The following is a 13,085-nucleotide window of genomic DNA, read 5'->3' on the forward strand; positions in this document are numbered from 1 at the left end:
CCCCCACTAATATTACTACTACTGGAGTTAACTTAGTCACAACTAAAACTTGCAGGTCTAAGTAAACTGATTTGGACAGCTACGGAATTAGTTAAGTATGTAGGCAAAAATAGGTAGCAATATTGCAAAAAGGTTTATTCATACCGATTCGACGGTTGACGTATAATTTCTTTAAGATTTTCAGTTGTCCAGAATTTTCAACATATATCTTTTCTATAGACTTTTTGACTGTTAATTTTTTCTGATAATTTTCTATGATAGATAATAGGTATTTGCTGCGAATTTTTCTTTTATCGATGAGATGGAGGGATTCTCCTTTCGTCTTCTTGTAAGTAAATAATTGCAAATCAGCTAACCAGCATCTTTTTTTATGCCTTAGTTAACGCTTTTCATAATAAATGTGATAATTCATATAACATATAGAAATAATTACAGTTGTATTTTAATGACTTTACACTAAAATATGTGGTTTTACTTTGATCTTCATCATATTCTATATGGCATTTAGTACAAGTATTGCACGGCAAATTCGGCATTTTTTTATAAATACTTGTCAAAGAAGATAGGTCGTTTATAGAGCCTTCGATTTAAACCATCTTATTTTTTTTTATTTAAGGCTACATTAATGGTGTTTTTGAATAGGAATTTAATAACCAAAAATAACGTATCAACGCAGTTCAAGACTTACAGTACAAATATTTAGAAAAAGAAGCATTTAGAAAACTTCTCGTTTTTTAGTTGTGTAAGCTTGATTTTTGTGCTATGATAGCATGGAAATTATGTTTCTTTTATTAAATAGTCTACTAAATAGTCATACTAAATAGTCACCTAACTACTGATCTATGTTTTGTCGTTCAAGAAATTAAAAAGAAAGCTTCAGTGACTTTTTTACTGACAAATTTTTGGCGCATTTTTGTTATCACTAGTTCTTAAAAATGAATAAGTTTTTTGTAACTTATTTAAGGATTGTCCTTTTTTAGTATTGAAAAAGAAGCGACACAAAATGGTAAAGACGTCAAATAAAAAACCTTGACATCCGATTGATACTTATTAATTCCAACAATGCATTTACGACTTATTAAAAGAACCTGAGATAAAAAAATATGAATGAAGAGGAAAAGATAAACACCTTAAACGATACCATAGTGAAAACCCTAACAACAAGCCAAGATAAACATTACCCAGCAACCAAAAAAAAAACGAAAGAATAAGCGAAAAAACTAGAGAACCGATGCAAGAAAGAAGAAACAAAAGAAGTGAAGAAGAGATACAAGGTTTTTGGTGACAGAAATTAAACAAATCATAGAAAATAACAAAATAATGCTTCAAAGAAAAGTTACGCATGGATGGAAAGAAATATGCAAAATGAGAAAAAAAGATAAAGAGGTTACAACCAATAGAAAGCAATAATTTAATATATTTAAGGAATTCTATAAACTCCTTTACAAAAGTCAATATGATGATAGTAACGGTGAAAATCCTGAACCAACCAAAGATCAGGAGAGCTTTCTGATATTACCGTAGAGGAAATAAAATTAGCAGTAAGAAACACAAAAAATAATAAAGCGCCAGGGAAAGACAACATAATTACGGACGCAATAAACATAGGAGACCGATATTCACTTCTAAAAATAAAAGATCTTTTTAATCTCCTTCTATTCAATAGTCCCCGAAAAATTGCATAATTCCATTGTAATCCCGCTTCGCAAAAAAGGAGATATTAGCAGAACTACCGACAAATAAGCCTCTTAAGGGTACATGCACAATTAAAAGTACATGGACATGCCGAAGATACATGGATGAGCGCGGTGGAGTGGCTACATCGGTGAAGGGGAGAACATCTCGAAGATGCCTTCCTTTCAGTGTTTTTTACGGTTTCTTTGGGAAAATTAATTTTAAATTATAACTATGTATATAAGCAATGATTGCAGACAGTGATAGCATGCCTTTAAGCGAAAAGTGGTGGATTATTTGTAATTCCTCAAATCGCCAGTTTTCATCTTATTCTATAATCCAAAAAAGACAGTAGGTACCTAGCAAGCAACACCAATCAGATTTTATGCTTACATTAGAATGAGCACATTGTATTTCAATATATTTTTGATAATATAGAAACGAAAATTGACCGTTGCAATTATAATAACTATCATGCAAATAATATTTTAGCTTAAGAAAAACTGGTAGTGATATTAAGGTAAGTACACTTTTGATTGATATTTTAATTTACCTAAATATAATGTTCACTCAACAAGAAATTAATAAATAAATCTTCAGCTTCGGCGAATGTCATGTGGTTTTAAAGTCTCCAAAAAACCTGCACTTTACCACGCGATGAACAGCTCAATCGCGATGCATAACATACTATTTTCTTCTGAAATCTACTTAGCGAGGGTGAAACATCTTTAGTTTATGCGATCTCATAAGAAAATAAAGGTTTGTTTTAACATCAATAGAGCGACCGCGACCGCAATCTCTACCACGCTTATCCATGTATCTTCGGCATGTTCGTAACCTGAAAAATAAATCAGATTTCTATCTACCTGTGGAACAGGCAGACGTTCTTCATGGAAAGCTTTAGTAATAATATTCGTAGACTTCCTGACAAAGCCTTCAATGTTTATTACAGTCATGGAGAGTGCATTCAAACAATTGGATTGGACTCAAAGATATCACATGATGATCAGATGATAACAACCTAAGCAACTTACTTTAACTAGATGAAATGCGAGTGATGTTGCAGGACCTACAAGAGGGGTGTGGAGTAAACTGTAAAGTCGGTCCTAATATCAGTAGGTCAAAAACAAAATTTACGAAAAACCTTGTTCCTAGCTGTGAAGATTGGCGAAGTTGAAATTCAGATGGTAAATAGATATCTGTAACATGGCCATGAGGTTAGCATCTCAAAGGATAAGCAAAAAATGCGAACTACAGAGAAGGCTCGCATGAACAACTTTTGGAAGACTTAAAGACGTTTTCAATAAAAAGAAGGGTTTTTGATCACTACGTGCTACCAGTAATGACATATGACTCAGAAACCCTAACCCAAAGGAAGATAAAGATCCTTGCCTGGGGACCACATTAGAAACGAGGGTTCGCGTAGAAGAACTGCTGTTAGCGATGTCCTTGGAGCTATTGCATAGCTTAAGTCTAATTGGGTTGGCCACATTGCGGCCACAAATGCGGGATGATCAATGGGAAAAGAAGCTTTTCTAGTGGAACCTAGAACAAACAAACAAAGTGGAAGACCGCCTACGCATTGGTAGGACGATATTAAAAGGATATGTATGCAAACAGCACAAAATCGATTGGAATGTAAAATGATTAGCGAGGCCTATGTTCAACAATGGACACAGAGGGCTGAACCATGATGGTGATTTTTTCAATAAGAGGCTAAAAAATTTTTCGCTCGGGGAGTGATGGTACTCTCTTTATAAGTTTCTTCTGACTTATCAGTAAAGTCTATTTATTTCGTATGATGTATTTAAAATGTTCTAAAGCTTAATAATTGATTATAATTTCAATGGGAATTAAGATGTCAGATAGATATAAATTTAGCGATGTTTCATTGACAATTCATTTTCTATTTATATTTTGTATTTGAGTTCCTCTTCAATTACTAAATTGTATTTCTAATTTATGTGTCTTGTACTGAAGGATTAATAAAATTGCATCTGCATGCATAGGCTTATTAAAAGAATCATATCTTAGATATGGTACATTAAAACTCCTGATCTATTCTGGTTTAATGTATAACGCCTAGACATGTCATTTATAATTATGACAAAGCTTAAATGTCTTTCGCGTGCTAATTTTAGACGTTTCAGCACATTTTCTACTTTTGCCATGCCGGCTGACGTACCGCCAGACAGACCGTCTACAACTAATCATTTTTGTCTAAATTTATGCACAGTAACGACGATAACCTTATGTATCTCACAAATATATAAAGATTTTTTAAAATTACAAAATGTATCGTCATAAGTAAAATCTATATTGATGTGACGAATTCATAATTAGTTATTTATTTTGTTGGGTATTACGTCACTATTTTAGTAAATACTGTCTCATACGTTCAATTATCGAATTTCTTCTTCTTTTTAATAATTAAGCGTGAGATAGTATTTTCTAAAATAATATCTATTTAAATAGTGACCCAACAAAATAAATATAATTCATTATGAGATTTTTAATTGTCTTAACTGGCCAATAAGAGCAGCAGACTTGAAATAGTTGAGGTGTTGAGGATATGATAGACTTAGGATATGAATTATAATTAAATTATTTGTTAGTTCCACTTCTGTTTAAGAACCAGAAAAATCATTGTTTATAATAAAAAAACTATTTTTTTGATGGTTCACTACATTTTAATGTTTGCATGTGTCATATTTATTGAGAATATTTTTTTAATTTTTATTGCCTTGGGGATGGTCTAATATAAGCCAAAACTTGGAACCTTGAAAATTTGAAACCACCTTCAATAAATTTAAAAAGAAGCATAACAAATTTTTGGGTCACAAAAAACAACACATTTAGGACATAAAGATTTTTTTTTAATTATACATACTCCCATGAATAAAAATTAAAGTTACTGGAAATTTTAACAAAAACACAAAACACAGAATTCGACATAAATGTCGAATCCTATAGAAAAATGGAGACTTTCTATTTACTTAACATGTATTGTTTCAGTTACTTAAAAGAGCTTATTATCAAATTGACCTATTAACCAGATTTTCTAGCATTTTTTGATTTTGGATAAAAATGTTACCTACAAATTAACGAAATTTTAAAACATCTTTCGTGTCAAGAATTTCTTATCTCTATATAGATCAAAAATCTAGTTGAAAAGTTTATTACAAATTCTATACGACGAATAACAGAGTTACTAAATTACTGAAAATGGTCAAGTACATATTAATTCTAATACATTCTAATAATACGGCCGTATTAGTATTTATGTGTTATATTAGGCCAAGCGATGATTGATCTTTTTAAACTATTTTTCTATTTACTTATTATAAAAAAACATTATTAGTTAGCAAAAAAGTATAAAAAATATAATTCAAAATTAAAACTCATTAAATGAAATTTTACTAATTGTATCCTAAATAATCCCCAAACACTATACTTCTATCTCGGACAATTAGAAAAAGAAAGTAATGCAAGTCACGTGACATTATAACTTAATATGTCAAATATTTGGTAAAATTCATTAATCGTATCTTAAATAAGCCCAAATAATATAAAATTTCAATCGAATCAAAGCAATACCAAGAAAGAGATTTAAAGTAATATTCACATGAGCGTAAAGCCAAAAAAGGCAGTTTTTGAAAAAATCAAAACTTTGCCGCATTTTCCTAGCTACAAAACAGAATTTCCTTAATGAATATACACATATTCTGAAAACCCAAAGATTTTCTGATTAGATGCTACACTTCTCTGATATTTTCCGATTCGGTTTCATTAATTATTTTATAAAATGACCCAACCGAATCCCGATTACCCATTACGCAATAAAAATATTCCCACGCTGGGTTTGAAATGATTGTTTTCACCAGCTTTTTCCTTAGAGTTTAAGTTGACCCATACAATTAAATGAAAAATCGAATTTTTCGGGTACTTATAGATACTATTGGTGGAATCCTGAAAAATAATTATGTGTTGTTTAACCTAATTTAGGAATCATATAGTAACGGAATTTAATTTTTTTTAATTTTTAGCAATCTAGAACATACTTAGGCCGGAAATAAAAACTTATGTCAGCACCTGACTCTAATTCTCATATTCGCATTGACTATTTTTAATTGTTTATAAGATAAACAACAAAACTGGTATAAAATCTAATTTATTTAAACTACCATGATCCACAATAATATAACCTAAATTAATTGGGGCACAAACGGAGTCGTTAAACAAAATGAACTACTAAAAACTAGACCCTATTGATAAAACTTTTAAACCAAATGTAATGTAATGAGTAAGTACAACTCTAAATACATTTATGTAGCCCACGTAAACTACAAAATAAGAGCAATTTATATTTTCTCATAAAGTACACTGACACTAAAAATTATTAAAACATAGAAATTCAAATAGCTAAAAACTGTTACGTTGGAAAAAAATTCTCAACTCTTCCGAAATGGTGATATCTAATTAAATTTTTAAATAGGATGATAAAACTTGCACTGGCACCTTATTGGAAATCCTTTAAAAAGGAAATTGACGATGTACTTTTCTTTTTGAAATAAATTAACTATTGATTTTAAATTAAACAAACTTTTCACAAATATGAAAATTCAAAATAAAATATCCCGACGTTAAATGAGTATTTTGTTTATCTTGGGATAGTGATCAATTGTTAAAAAAAATCTCAGTCATACCACAAGGGGTCAGGTCTGATCAGGACTTACTTTACATATGGCACCATTCTATTTAAAAAAATTAGGGTTAGAGGAAAAAAAAATTAATACATTTTTTCTCTTATCATAATCCACCTTTTAAACCGATTCTCTCCGAAAAGTATACAGTTCTTAACCCTCCTTTCATATTATAGGTCTGAAATTTTCAATGTGTTTGATCGTTTTAAATTTGAGTCCTAGTGTTCGAAATTAATTGAATACATTTTTTTTAAGAATTTTTGATTTTGAACGGAGCAAAAAAGTGTTTATGAATTTATCATGTATTGTATTAATTATATATTGAGAGAAAACGGGCCAAGTTTCAACCTTGTGCTTTCGTACACAATCTTTATTTCTCAAAAAGTACGACACTTCTGGTCGGACGTGGCGCCCATAATATAGTCGCAATTTTGGGATTGTGTTGTATCTGTCAAAGAAGAATGTGATGCCATGATTACGATTTGCTCAAGAACATGTCCAATAAACGGAGGATCAATGGAAACAAGTCGTTTTTAGCGAAGAATCGAGGTTTATTAATGTCAAAGAGATGGGACTTCTTACGTTCGACATCGTGTAGGGTCATTTGTGGTGTTGGACCAGGAAAACCAATGGTACTGTCACTAAAAATTCCAAAATGGATTTTTAATTTATGAATTCTTTGTAGAAATTACATCAATATCTTCTTCTGGTCCCATATGCATGCTGCATGTTGGAGATATTCTGCACATTCCTCACATGATTCTAAGGGTGTCGTCTTCTGCCCGACGAAATATGGTTGTCACATCTGGCACCCCGCTCCAATTCCTGATGTTTTGGTGCCACGAGTGCTTTTTTCGTCCGGGTCCCCTTCGGCCTTCCATCTTGCCCTGTATAGGATTAGTTTTAGAATGGCATAGCGAGGTTCTCTCAGGATATGTACCAGATACGACTGATGTCATTTATCTTATCTAATAGATGGTGAAGATGCCTTGATACCTCTGGTTTATCTTCTAGAGTAATCTAAAATATTTTCGTGACCTAGACGTTAAGAAGCATTGGAGAAAAAATACAACCATCTTGCACTCTCTTGGTGACATCGAAAGTCTCAGTTGATACTGTGTCAGTAATCTTTACCTCGGCTTTCTGATTCTAATACAGGCATTTTATGATTTGAATATCCTCCTCACCTACTCCGATTTCTTGTAGTCTTTCTAGAAGTAAATCATATTTGACATTATCGAAAGCATTTTGATAATCAATAAAACAAAGAAAGGCGTCCTGTTGTTCATCATAGCACTTCTGTCTTGTACCAAACGCTTTAGCGAGAACAAAAATTTTCTTGTTCGCAGTCCCCTAATGAAACCGAACTGTGTCTCACCACTCACTTTTCACATCTATTATGCATCCTACGATGAATTCTTCTAAGAAAAGCCTTAAATGAATGGCTCATCAGGCTAATAAGTCTAAAGTCCTCACACTGTTTTGGGTTGCACTATAAAGGCTTGCATGTTGTCCCAGTCTAGATCTTTAAGATCTTCTCGTTGGAGTGTCGTTGCTCCGAAAATTTTCCTTCTCAGGCGACTCCACGTATCACAGATACCTAGTATGTGGTATGAAGTTTCCTTCCCTGTACCGCAATTCGGACAGAGTGGGCTTTCTCTTATACCAAGAAGGTGTAGATGCTGTTTAGACTGTTGTGCCCGGTCAGTATTCCCACCAAGTCTTTGATAATTGCCCTCGACACCTTGGTGTCCCGGGACCCACCTAAGTCTCACTTCCCTGTGTGCTGCAAGCCTTTCTAATGCGTCTCTGCATTCCTGGACTAGCGCTGAACTGGCCCTGTTTGCTGTTTGCTACTTCGAGTATAGCAAACACCTCCTGCACACACCACCAAACTGTGGTGTGTTTCCCTAGCCGGAAGGATTCCGCTGTGTTCGTTTCCATCCTGTACACTCCAGCTCCGGCTGAATTGGTGCTTTTTATCCATGATTTATTTGTGTACTAGGCCTGGAAACCACTTGGCTCTCTAATTTGGTTCGCCGACCATTCTTCCCTTGTCGGGATTTCGACTCCCCGAAACCCCTTATTTTGCCACTTTCTGTAGTGCACCTAGATGTCAGAAATGGTATGTTGAGAGCAATCGTCATATGGCCTTGTCCTAAGTGAACATTGCGCCACCCTCCGCTATCCTTCATCCTCTTATACGCCGCCATTGCCTCCCTCTCAATCCAGACTGGGAGGTCCGGTAGCCCAAGAAGAATATTTAGTGGTGCCGCAGGTGTTGTTCTCATAGCTCCAGTAATTCCCAAGCAGACCAGTCTTTGCAGTCTGGTCAGCTTTTGCCTTCAATATGGCTGTCCACCATACCACGGATCCGTACGAGATCCTCGGTCGTATGACTGCGGTATAAAGCCACTGAAGAACGTGGGGTTTTAGACCCCATCTTGTACCTATTGTTCGCCGTAATTGCCATATTAGAGCCGTTGCCTTATTTACTGCCTGCTCTACATGAGTTTTAAACGTGAGCTTGCCGTCTAAAATGACTCCCAAGTATTTGACCTCTTGCCTCAAAGTTAGGCGAGTCTGATACATAATGGGAGGTTTAAAGTCTGTCAAATTCGGGCCTTTTAGTAAAGAGAATGAGCTCGGTCTTTTCAGGGTTAACCGACAGCCCTGTCTCCCGACACCACTGTTCCACTATCCTGCACGCGACTTGCATTCGCTCACAGACTGTGTTCACGAATTTACCCGTGACTTCGGAGCTAATGATCGTTGGACCGCTTATTTGATTATGCAAGTTTCCACGTTGTCTTCTCGGTTTTTCACTAATCGTCTCAGTTTCAATAAGTCCTGTATTTCTTCTGTCATCCAGAGATTTAGACTCGTTCTTTCTTCAGCGTCAAGGACAGTTTTTGTGGCCACATTTATGTTGGTTTTAAACCTTTTCTATATTTCTTCAGGATCGTCTTCGCAATCAAGATTGTTTGTCAGGCAGAGTTTTGAAGTTCGCCTCTTATGTTTTCATTATGTTTGATTTAGTTAGAATTCGTATATTCGGTTTCGGATGTATTTTCTTTTTGTTTAATAGTTTCAGAATAAAGTTAAACTTTGCGATAATGGGGCTGGGGTCCAAGCTCACGTCCACACCAAGATATGCAACTATATGCTTTATACTATTCTGGTTCATACTTTCGGTGATTTACACGTTTAAAAACATCGTGGATGAAGTTTAAAAAATGTGTTTTTGACAACGAGCTGATTTTCCTGGCTCAACTGAATTAATATATCTTGTTTACTTGTTTCGCATCCCTTGTTGGAAAGAGCCTGTTATCCCTGGGATAGATCCGCTTCTAACCTTAAATTAAAGCGCCGAGTATCAGTTACTTCTTTATGGGTTTGAGCAACTCTCTTAGCTATTCATAAAACTGCTCAGTGTCAACGTCCGGTTTTTCTGGAGTCGGTAAATATATAACGTTGGACTATTATGTTTTGGCTTATTCCGGTGACCATTCGGTCGTCAGAGCCTCGTCAGTTATTTAGCAGGGTGCACCGGATAACATAGTTACCATTCGAGCAGGTGAGGTTGACATTTGGGCTGGTACCTATTTTTACCTTCGTCCCCTAGACTCCAATATACTAATATATCAATATAACAATATATATCCTAATACTTATATTCAGTTTTTAGAACAATATTTTTTTAAATAAATATAATTATTTTAGTCAACGTCGGTAGGACCCACATTTGATTCCCGTTTTCACTACTCAAATTCGGGTCATTTAGAGGTTACTCTGAAATCGTATGCTAACGTCGGATAATAGATTATTTTAAGGTAGCATTATATTCTATGACGTCAAGTTGCTACTTGAGCACTAGCGGGCTAAATAAAAAATGTTGAAATTAAAGTTTTAAAACTTAATACGTAAATAATTATAATGTTGTCACAAATGACGCACTTTGCATTATTTAGTCACAAGTTTTAGAAAAATGAAAACGATCGAGGTGAAAAAAAAAGAAAAAAAAATTGCCAATGAAACAATGAGATTTTAAAATATAATAGGTCATTTAATTTTATTAATTTATAAACACTTATTAACCCAACTTTGCTGAAAAATTCAGTAGATAAACAGTGGTAATAACGTATTTTTGGAAACAATTACTCGTTAAAATTAATGCTGCCGATTTCACTATATCTTCTACGTCGTCACTGGTGAAACAATAGGCATTTATATTAAATTAACAGTGACATTTGTCACTGTTAATTTAATATACGTCTAAATACAAAAATTATGATTCAAATATTTTTTAATTCTAAAAAATTTTAGAGTAAAAATATGGAGGGTTTACTGCATAAAAGGTTTACAGATAAAAAAAATCACATATTTAGATACAAGTGTACAGGGTGAGTTGAAAGGAACGCACCAAACTCCAAAAGAGTATTGTACACGTGAAAATAATTAAAAAAAACTTATATGTTCTTATCCGACTGGTATGTTTAGTGTAATTAAAATGTTTTAAATAGTTTACCCCTTCTTATCACAAATGCTGTAGATACCTACCGACTGTTTGCTGCATTTTGTTATTTTGACATGTGTTAGTGTCAGTGTCACTTTGTTTAAACCGTTTATTTTTGTGTTTGTATGATTAACGTCGTATAAAATGCCACACGTCTATTCAAATGTAGAATATGCAAATTTGGTTTTTTGTTTACGGTCTTTCTAATAGAAATGCTACAGCTGCTGTTCAAGAATACGGTCGATGATTTCGACATCGGAGAAATCCTGACAAAAACGTATTTATTAAAGTTTTTAAGAACCTTTTTGAGACTCAGAAACTCTTTTCGAAACTCGACCAGTACTAACATACAGTAACAATGTCTGAACGAGCCACTCGACAAGGTTTAAAAAAATATTCGGAATTTGGTGGAAGATAATACAACGACCAGCTACAACATACATGACGGACTTGTATTTTTTTACATTTTACTCACACTATTCTACACATTACACTTACCAAGACACATTTTATCAAAATGCAACACGAAGGTTGACTAAAATAGATCTGATCTACATGATGAAAAGAAAAAAAAACATCTGTCAAATTGGTAAGTCAAATCTCTATATTGTAATTTGTGTCTATGCATTGTTGTTTTTGTACTAGGGTTGCTTTCTGTTTTCTTTTAGATCTGACGATGCCTTAGAGCGAAACACGTGTAATAATTTTTTAAAAAAATAAACATCTTTTGAGACCATTGACTTTGTGTCCCTCTAATCTCTAAATTTTTATTATCAAGAGGTCTCTTTGAGAAAAATGGACTACTTTTTAATTTGATACTTTAAGTCTATATCTATGTGGCCGCAGAAGCGATGCAGAGCTTGTTGATGATAGTCCGAGTTGGACTTATATTTATTTTTATTTTTATATATAAAGCTTAATTGGAAATAAATATTCTCACCACCTTTTTTTGCAATATAAAGATATCTAATGCTTTAGCTGAGTTGCCCCAAAGTCCATATCGCATGTGATAATCAAAAATAGCATAATATGCACTGACTAACGTTATTGTGTCAAAAATGTTTTTTACATTTCTCACTACAAAGATACCTCTGGACAGTTTTTTCTTCAAAACAGATATGTGTGTGCGCCAACTCAATCTGTCATTCAAGTTATCCCAAGGAGCTTGACAGATTTTCCAGATCTCACTTGACTGTTACTTGAGAATATAAGTTGTTGAGTTTTGTCAACATTTAATTTTAAGTTATTGTTTGTAAACCAGGACTCAGCGGTCTGTACTATTTTTTCGCTATCAGATTTCAGATCATTTAGGTCCTTGTTTTCCTTTTTAAGTGTAGTGTCGTCTGTATATTGCATGCATTTATCTGGAAAGATGAAACTATACAAATCAACGGCCCACAACGGCCCCAATATTGAGCCTTGAGGCACGCCGCTAGTAATGCTACTGTAGTCCGATTGTTTTCCAACAAAATCTACATATTGCTTGCGACCTGACATAACATGCGAACAAACTCCAAGGATAACCCCTTATACCGTAACGGTTCAATTTTTTCAAAAGTAAGTCATGAGAGATGCAGTCGAACGCCTTAGTGAGGTCACACAAAGTTATTCCAACATGTTTCCCCTCCTCAAGGCCCTCGACCACATCTGCCACAACATCTAGGACTGCTTTAATAGACGATAATATAATCCTATAATCACTACAATTGTTCTGGTCCCCTTTTTGAAGATAGGAAGAAGTTTTGTTTTTTTGAAGCTGGAAAGGTTCCGGAGCAAATACACAATTTAAAAAGGTATGTCAGTGGTCTGACAAGAAATGCTTTATAAGACTATGATTTTATGTTCATATTACAGGTCCATAGAATGAGTTAATTTCATACAATCCTACATCATCCTCTATTACTGGCTCCAAAAAGAAAATTTTGTCAGACATGGGTATGTTATTTAGTATTTTAATTTGTACATCCTTATTAACATTGAGATCACTGACAAGGCCGGATGCAACAGATACAAAAAAGGAATTAAATTCATCAGGGGTAACAGAACAGTTTCGATTTGTGTTGGATTTAGTTTTGTTCCTCTCCTTATTCATTAAGTACATTTTATTTTGTTGTCAGATTTATTTATCATATTACTATAGTAATTTTTTGTAGCTAATTTTATATGACTGTTATAGTCTTTTTTTAATATCT

This window comes from Anthonomus grandis, chromosome 9, assembly GCF_022605725.1.
Source record: "Anthonomus grandis grandis chromosome 9, icAntGran1.3, whole genome shotgun sequence".
NCBI lineage: Eukaryota > Metazoa > Arthropoda > Insecta > Coleoptera > Curculionidae > Anthonomus > Anthonomus grandis.